Source organism: Watersipora subatra, chromosome 1 (genome assembly GCF_963576615.1).
Source record: "Watersipora subatra chromosome 1, tzWatSuba1.1, whole genome shotgun sequence".
NCBI lineage: Eukaryota > Metazoa > Bryozoa > Gymnolaemata > Cheilostomatida > Watersiporidae > Watersipora > Watersipora subatra.
Genome location: NC_088708.1, coordinates 43294026 through 43303922, shown reverse-complemented (window position 1 = coordinate 43303922; position 9897 = coordinate 43294026).

Genomic DNA, 9897 nt, shown 5'->3' with positions numbered 1-9897 from the left:
TGACTAAATAAATAAACTGCTATTAGTAGGGCCCTTTTCTCTGGCCTCTGGATTTAGGGCTCTCTATTAGTGAGCCCTAAATTTCTGGCCTGCAGAGACACCCATATTCTTTCTTGAATTATATCAGCAAGCCAGGATCATTTAGATCAAGCCAGGATCACTTAAAGAGCACAGCAAAAGAAAGTGAACATCAAATTTTCATATACATGTACATGTACACTGTTCATAGCACAGCCACCACATGTACATGTACACTGTTCATAGCACAGCCACCACATGTACATGTACACTGTTCATAGCACAGCCACCACATGTACATGTACACTGTTCATAGCACAGCCACCACATGTACATGTACACTGTTCATAGCACAGCCACCACATGTACATGTACACTGTTCATAGCACAGCCACCACATATGCATGTAGAACATTTTGTGATAAGCGAACTGGTGAGGATTTTTAAGTTTGAAAAACTTTTCATTTTCAAACTTCGACAAAAGATCAACAATCATACATGCTTACGCATGAAGATGTGAATTGTATGCCTTATAGTCATAATTGTGAATTGGATGGAGGTGTGTATCACTAATTTATTTTAACTTGTTTCAGGTTGTTAGCTGTGTATCGTTAACTAAATCAAAATTACAGCTATTTCTGAATGTCAAGGATGAATCAGCCAGCATTTTTTCAGTGTTACGGTGAGCGTACAATCACTCCGCCATATGACCGTGATTCTATCTACCCCTATAATTACTAACTAATTACTAAGATAATGAGCCACTTTGTAACTTACCCACAAGGCCTTGTACGCTTTCACCGATTCATGTGTGTGTGCAACTAGACATGCAATAGACTCCCACATGTAGCTGTTTATTTTATGACTACAGCAGGAGTAGGGCCGATATCTGGTAGGAGAGGTTGGTGTATTCAATGACCATCAGTGCACCTTGCATTTATATTTATACTGAATGGGTTACAGACTTAACAACTCAAGTTGTACCATTAGATTTCAAGTGCTGCAAAAAATAGCTAAAAATGTGGTAAAAAACAGGCAGCTTACACCCTTTTCAATTCCTAAAAAACTTTTTAAAGAAAACAAATGGCTTGGCATATTATTCAAAATCATTTCTGTTTAATTTTTCAGATGTTTTTCAAGAATCACAGATTTCAAACGATTCCTTGATGTGCTCGGGAGTATTGTAGTCAGATGGTAAGAACTTGTCCTACAACACTGGCACGTTATTAAAATTAGTATTGAATGTTGTGTCTGGGAAAATTTAGAATGCGATTTTAAAATATTTTCTTAACAATTGGAAAGTTAAAACTGTAAAAGATTGTAAATACATTTGGGTGAAAAGCTAAAATTGAGGTCGTAATTTGAAATGATCAAAGTTAGCCTCAAAGCATGGGTTTAGCGAATCTCATATAGTACAGTTAACTGAAGATTAATAGTCTAGTTGTTATTACTAAAAATTTGTGGCCTCAATGGGTTTTTGTTACGCGTCTTTGTAGCTGAGTTTATGGTCAAGTATGAGCCTCCCTTGATATGCATCATAACATTCTGGCGATAATGTAGATGCTGCCGCTAATAGTTTCTGTTAGTATTGCACAACTAATTAGATAACAGCACACTTGTTGTCCGCCGTCAGACATTCTAGTGTGGCAATTACTTTGCACTGGCCACATTTCTGAGTTATTCTTAATTCTTAAAAGTTTCTATATTTTTTTTAGTTTTCTGCAATAAAGAAAACTTTAAAAAAGTTATTCTTTTTAAAATAAATAAGTAATTTAATCATAGTTATTGCAAAACATTATTAAGAACTAGCAAGAAATCTGGCATTACGACTAATGAAAGGTGAATGTCAGGGATCAACCATAACTATTTATTACTAGCAGTAAGAGACCTGCGATTTCTTTCGGGTGTTTAATCAGATAGCCTGTGAGTGGGTGTTTAATCAGATAGCCTGTGAGTGAGTGTTTAATCAGATAGCCTGTGAGCGGGTGTTTAATCAGATAGCCTGTGAGTAGGTGTTTAATCAGATAGCCTGTGAGTGAGTGTTTAATCACATAGCCTGTGAGCGGGTGTTTAATCAGATAGCCTGTGAGTGGGTGTTTAATCAGATAGCCTGTGAGTGGGTGTTTAATCACATAGCCTGTGAGTGGGTGTTTAATCAGATAGCCTGTGAGCGGGTGTTTAATCAGATAGCCTGTGAGTGGGTGTTTAATCAGATAGCCTGTGAGCGGGTGTTTAATCGGATAGCCTGTGAGCGGGTGTTTAATCAGATAGCCTGTGAGTGGGTGTTTAATCAGATAGCCTGTGAGTGGGTGTTTAATCACATAGCCTGTGAGTGGGTGTTTAATCAGATAGCCTGTGAGCGGGTGTTTAATCAGATAGCCTGTGAGTGGGTGTTTAATCAGATAGCCTGTGAGCGGGTGTTTAATCGGATAGCCTGTGAGCGGGTGTTTAATCAGATAGCCTGTGAGTAACTTGGCAGAAGGAGCATATACCGGTATGTGTGAAGCTTGAATGAAGTTTGCCCTAGAATGTGGCAGGGCAGGGTGTTTACACGGACTAACAGACTGACACACACTGACCAAGTGAGATTTATTAATATAGATTATTTAAAAATTTATTTTAACAAAAAAAGCTGTTGCTTCCAAAAAGCTAAGAATCTGTTTAGTGATAGCAAGTTTTTTAATATCGTTCTCTTCTTCAGCTAGCTAAAATAAATGTCCGACAAAATGTCCCTTACCAGTATTTAATGAGATCTTAAAGTTATTACGAACATCTGAAGGGCATTGTTTCGGTAGAACAACTTTCTATATTTGAAAGAGACATTTAGCGCCGTAAGATATTCTTATCCACCGCTTAATACTTGGAATTGGAAATTTGAAGACCTGTTACTAGTTCGATTTAAATTTCTCTTCTCTATGTAGTTCTCTTCTCTATGGCAGGCGCATAAATAAGTAGAATCACTCATTATAAGTATACACAACTCCTTGCAAACCTACAGCAATGATTAGCTATTGGTTAAAAGTTGACTTGCAACAAAGTTCACATGACAATTATTTGGTATCAAAAGATTCACCATGTCTTACTCTGTTGTGTTGTAAGTGCCAAATATGTGGAAATGTGATTACAAGCTCTTAAAAGCTCAAAAACGAAAAGACGCCGAAGATTGGAATCTCTTTATTTCGATGACGTAGCCATGAAATTTGGTTATTGTCTTGTCACGTGATGTTCTTGAATTGAAAAGCCAATAAAAAGCTCAATATAAAACTTATCGTAGCACTAGTTTATGACAAACACTTCGGGTTTTACCGAAGACCCCGTATCAAATATAGATGCTCGCTACTTTACAGTTTTGTTTCGGTTTGGTCTAATCGGCAAGTTGTAATCTGATCATGTGACCCAATACTTCTAAAATAATTTCTACAGCACTTTTCGATTATCACAAGTGACCAACAGGCTCGTCATGAATATCAAACAATGATATGTACTCCTTCAAGTTAAGGCTAAAAAATTAAACGAATTTTTATGGTAAGTTATAGGATATCACTGCAAAAAGTGACAGCATTACGATGACGATAAAACGGACGCATAAGAACAATAGACATGGTTTAATTGAATGCGTAAAGCATATTTGTGAAAATATTTCGACGAATAAGGTTGCATGAAAGTGTAAACAGAAACCATCTCTCACAACTACGTCACATTTGAGCCGTTTTGGAAAGAGAATCCAAACTACGGCGGTCTCGTGTGGCTGCGATTTTCTGTTTGTTGTTGAGCTTTTAAGAGCTTGTAATCACATTCCCACATATTTTGCACCTACAACACAACAGAGTAAGGCATGGTGAATCTTTTGATATCAAATAACTGTAATGTGAATTTTGTTGCAAGTCAACCTTTAAGATTTCAATTTAATTGAATTTTTGTACTCATTTTTTAAATGTCTAGCGTCAGTGATACACCTTCTTCTTGAGTACATGAAGTTTCAGTCTACTTCAGCTTCACATTTATAGTGAATTGTTTTTGAAAAACGATGCAACACTGATGCTGTGATGTTCAATACTTGTTTGATTATGCATGGATATTGTTTGTATACATGTATCACCATACTACAAGTGATGTCAGCTGTCTATATGTATCACCATGCTACAAGTGATATCAGCTGTATACATGTATCACCATACTACAAGTGATATCAGCTGTATACATGTATCACCATACTACCAGTGATATCAGCTGTATACATGTATCACCATACTACAAGTGATGTCAGCTGTCTATATGTATCACCATGCTACAAGTGATATCAGCTGTATACATGTATCACCATACTACAAGTGATATCAGCTGTATACATGTATCACCATACTACCAGTGATATCAGCTGTATACATGTATCACCATACTACAAGTGATATCAGCTGTATACATGTATCACCATGCTACAAGTGATGTCAGCTGTATACATGTATCACCATGTTACAAGTGATATCAGCTGTATACATGTGTCACCATACTACAAGTGATATCGTCTGTATGCATGTATCACCATGCTACAAGTGATGTCAGCTGTATACATGTGTCACCATACTACAAGTGATATCAGCTGTATACATGTATCACCATACTACAAGTGATATCAGCTGTATACATGTATCACCATGCTACAAGTGATGTCAGCTGTATACATGTACCGCCATGTGTGACTAAAGTGTGCCTACGAGAATTTTTCAAAACTTGTGCAAAAATAAGCATCATCATGAAATGGACGTTTAACAATAAAACTCCAAAAAAGTTTTTAAATATGGAAGATCCATTTTAATGTCTGTCTGAAGCTATGCTGCTCTCATAATGGTAATTGTATTACCTTGTAATGCTGTGAGAACTTTTAATTTAGCTGAGGTTACAACTTCTTTATAATAGTAGTTGCCTTCCCTTGCACTGCAGTAACGACAACTAGCCAAGGATGGGTTGTTTGCTTTTCATCGTGAGCATGAAAAAAACTCTGTGGTGATAATACTATAGTTTTGATAAACTAGTTACATGTATTATTTAATGTTATACGCAAGTGAACTAAGACAAAATTATCTCACACAATTAACAATATAAGATACATATTACAGACATGACTATATCAGTCAGCTGTTTAGGTAAACTTACTTCTATTAGGATGAAGTATGGCAGTTTAAATGCTCTGGAGAGATGAGACCAGAAGCTCTGCTAAAGACCACACGTGCTGGGAGGAAGGGTGGGGTGATGGAGTGCGAGCATTACTCTTTTTATTCGTTTGGGGGAACGATGAGAATCAATCTTTTGAAAGAGAAAAGTGCATAATGCTATGATTTTTTGCTAGCACTAAATGAATATGCATCTGATTATAAGGTATAATAGTATTGACTGATGCATTGCGAAGAAGAGTGAGGGTGTTTGTGGGTGTGTTCATGAGGGTGTTCGTGAGGGTGTTCGTGAGGGTACTTGTGAGGGTGTTCGTGAGAGTGTTTGTGAGGGTGTTCGTGAGGGTGTTCGTAGGTGTGTTCGTGAGGGTGTTCGTAAGGGTGTTCGTGAGGGTGTTTGTGAAGGTGTGGGTCTATGTGTGAATGTATGACTGTGAACTAGAAGGTGCTTGTGCATGAGTGTGTGCATGAGTGTGAGCATGAGTGTCTGCGTGTGCAATCATGTGCTTGCATGTGCTTGTATGACTTCATCAACCTTATGAATTATAAAATATGGAAATATGAGATGTGTTGCTCCTCCAGAAATGAGTAGTATAATTTGTTAACTTATTTGAGTTTAACTCTCACTCTCAGCTATATTTACTGCTGAACAGCCATTTACCACAGGGAACAACCCTAAACAGTTTTTGTATTTATTTGTCGTATCGTGAAATCAAGTATGTTTTTATGAATTTGTTTAAGATATACTATACAGGTTTGAACCTTTTGCTTTTCCAATCCTTTCATCTCACTTTCACTCGTGTTGAGCCCAGTCTTCCAGTCTTTACCAGTTATATCTACCCATAAACTACTGCTGTTGACTTACTTGATACTGGAATCTTGTTATTTTATTCACTCTTTTTTATATTGAGATCATCTGTTCATGTGAATTCTATGTCTAATTTAGACTGGGCTTTAATATTGAATTGTAATGGGGGAGCGGTCACTGAGCCCTTAATATCCGTGCCTTATGTGGTTAGAAAGCAAGCCAATTTGTAATCTAAATCTGTACAAGAGCGTTAAAGACAATCGTTATGCACGCTCTGCTAGTTAGTAGCTCTTCAAGTTCGTTATTTCACAAAGTATAACACGTTCAAGTAATGCATTGTTGTTTTTTTGTCATCATTCCTTGAGATTAACCCAATGTTAAAAAGACAATATGTTAAAAATGTCAATATTGTTGTGTCGAGTACCAGTCTGTTGGTTCTGTGATTTTACTTTACCTTACTTTACGTCAGATGTACCCTGAAGGAGTGAGTCAACAAGACAACACGGAACTCTCTATACATTGCCGCTATCAATAGGCTTACAAAGCCTTCGCTATAAATGGAGATTACTAGATGTTTTCTATTATCAAATGGATGTTTGATTTTACCTAATCCAAAAATGAGCGTGTCAAGGTCAGGTTTATTTCCTGCTTAAACTGACAGAGTGTCACGTAAGTGTGCCATGACACAACCACAACGCCAACAAATTGCATTGTATTTCATGTCATGACAATCACTATGAAAAGAATATGAGCATTATATTGTTATAATACATTCTCTCTAACATACGCACTTCTTGTTCTTATATTGTTGTATTATCTACTAACAGTCATCCCATTGAGGAAATAAGTTCTAACAGATAGGGCATATTTTCCAACTGCCAAGTTTGACCAACTTCTACCCATAATTTTGAGTTGAATATGGTAGTTGATACAAATATGCTACAGATTATATACTAACTCTGTATATGCACTCTACAATAAGCTTGTATGAGTACTTCAATGAGCATTCACTGATTATGTACATGTACATGTAGATATAAATAATATCAAGGCTTGCAACAAACTTGAAAATTTATTCCACACTTTCCATAAACTAGACAAAATTTAACCCAGATCTCATTGAATGCTTTTTATGCGTTCGATGTAATATACAAAGAAATCAATTTATGGCTGTTAGCTACAAGACTTGTAGACATTTGTCACATGGAACAAGATATGAGCCACAAGTTTGGAAGGTACATCATTTTACTGATGCCTTTTTATCATATGAAACTGGTTAGTTTATACTAGTTCAGTTTTATGACAGTTTTACATGCCTCTAGAATAGCCATGTGTGCTTTTGAAGGTTATTTTACTGTTGATAACTTCTGCAGCCATGATTTATGTTTAAAGAAATGTTTCCTATGTTCACACCTGAGATATGTCTCAGATATCTTTATCCCTTGTCCAAGAGAAAAACTGCCAGACCAGATGGCATTTTTAGTCTAGGTTTTAAGATGTCAGTGCTCAAAGTGACAGCATTACAATTATGAGGAAATAGATGCGTAAGGACAATAGACATGATTTTATTGAATGCGTAACGTATATTTGTGAAAATATTTCGTCGAATGACGTTGCATGAAAATGTAAACAGAAGCACATCGTGTTCAACTGTGTCCCATTTTAGCCATTTTTGAGAGGGATTCCAACCCACGGCGTTTTCGTAATGGCTGCTATTAACTGTTTGTTTTTGAGCTTTTAAGAGCTTGTAACCACATTTCCACATATTTTGCACCTACAACACAGCAAAGTAAGACGTGATGAACCTTTTGATACCAGATTACTGTAATGTGAATTTCGTTGCAAGTCAACCTTTAAGAAAGCTTTCAATTGATATTCTAATGCTGAAGATAAAGGTGATTAGAGGAAACTAAAGGAATCTAAAGGTGCTTACCTTTTTCTTAGCAGACTGAAAACATTTTGCAAATGTTAAAAACGTTCAATCCAGTAGTTTGCCAACATCAGTTGAAGTGCCACAAACATTCATTTTTGCTCCTACGCTCTTTTTACCATCTGTATATATATTTTTTTAAGTATGTTTGTCATACGTGGATCTGTCTGCATTTCGACTATAGCTATGAAAATCTTGGAATTTAGAATCCATTATGAAGATGATTTGATCTCGGACCCCACCAATCACCAGTCCAATGCCCTACCCAATAGGTCATAGAGATTGGGTTGTTACCTTGCCGATATAAGTCACTATATGGGCGTACATACCCAACGGCTTTGCATACCGCGCAGGGTGATTGCATAAGTAAGTGATTGTCATTAGTTACTGTAGCTTACAAAAATTTTCCACTGGCAATCTGCCAGGCTAATAGCTCTCATAGCTCTAATAACTCTCATTACCTTGTTCAAGTGAGATTGTCATTCTAATATCAATAAAATTCTTCTGTGGTGTATCACCAATCGTATGAAGATCAATATGCAAAAGTCACACTTTTGTTGATTAGTCATCTCAATATGGATACTGTACTGTATCTTTCAATTTAAATGTGGGGGATAACATTCTGTCATGAAGGAGTTCAACTGAAATATCAGACTTCCTCATAAGCGGTGATCTTACATGGTCCGAACATATTGATCATGCATGCAGCAAATTTTCATCAAACATGCTTCTTTTGAGGCAATGCAGATACTTCATAAACAGAAAGAAAGCGCTGTTGCTGTTGCTGTTGCTGTTGCTGTTGCTTCACTTACAATTTATGAATGGTCATCTGATCAATGGCGTTGGTATATATTTCTCTGTTTTACCATATCGACAGTAGAAAAGGATATTCCTCTTACAGAACTCTATACTAAGAGTTGTGTACCACCAATCACGTACTCCAGCTCACCACAATTGTATCTATCACATCACAAAATCTGTAAACATTTTGCCTTATTCCAAACTTGATTGTTTTTGCATTTGTGTTACAGGTTTTAAAACCCGTAACACAAATGTAAACTGTGACCAGAATATTTGTATTTATCCTTCCGCACATATGAAAAACTTTGTTTTCCGTTCCGTGACAGCAACATAACAGCACAACACTCTACATCAATCGTTGTATGTTTATGAACTTTCTGTCACTCTAACCTACAAGTAACTATCCCGGCTCCACACTACTATTAGATTACCAACTTTTAAAACACTTTTGTTCAACTCACCCAATAATTCCTGATTTCCGTCTTCTCATTTTTGCTTCGGCACGTTAATAAAAACATCATTTTGTTGTTGATCACTGATGCCAGTAATAAGTTATACAAGTACACATAAGTATACTATATCTTGCAGTAATATGTACATGTAGTTACCATAACAAGCTATCAAAACAAGCTATACATTCTTTATGTAAACACTTATGTTTGTTAAATTAATGTCGTTGCCTTGATACATTTATGACCACGGAGAGTGAATTATGTTTAAAGATGAAATAAACATACTTGCCAAACTAGTTAACACACATTCTGGTTGAGATCAAAATTCTTAAAAGCACCTGTTGTGATGCATTCTAACTTTAAATTATACATAAACATAAAAGGTAATAGTTTTCCTGCTTTTTTTAGAATTTTCCAGCTTTTTTACTGGGTTTCTCTGAAGTGCACACATATGTAAGTCACATAAACACTAAGAAATATTTGACACACTCAAGACGGAACATGTCTGATATACTTACATTAAGACATATATGATACACTTACAGTTATGAACTACTTAAAATACTTACATTTAGACTTACTTATACACACACATGGCTAACTAATGATACAACTGAAGTGGTTTAAATCAATACTAACCCTTCAGAATTAGAAGGTCATTTTAGGGTCAAGGGGTGAGAGGAAGTAGAGAGAGAATAAGTTATAAAAGAAGAATAAACC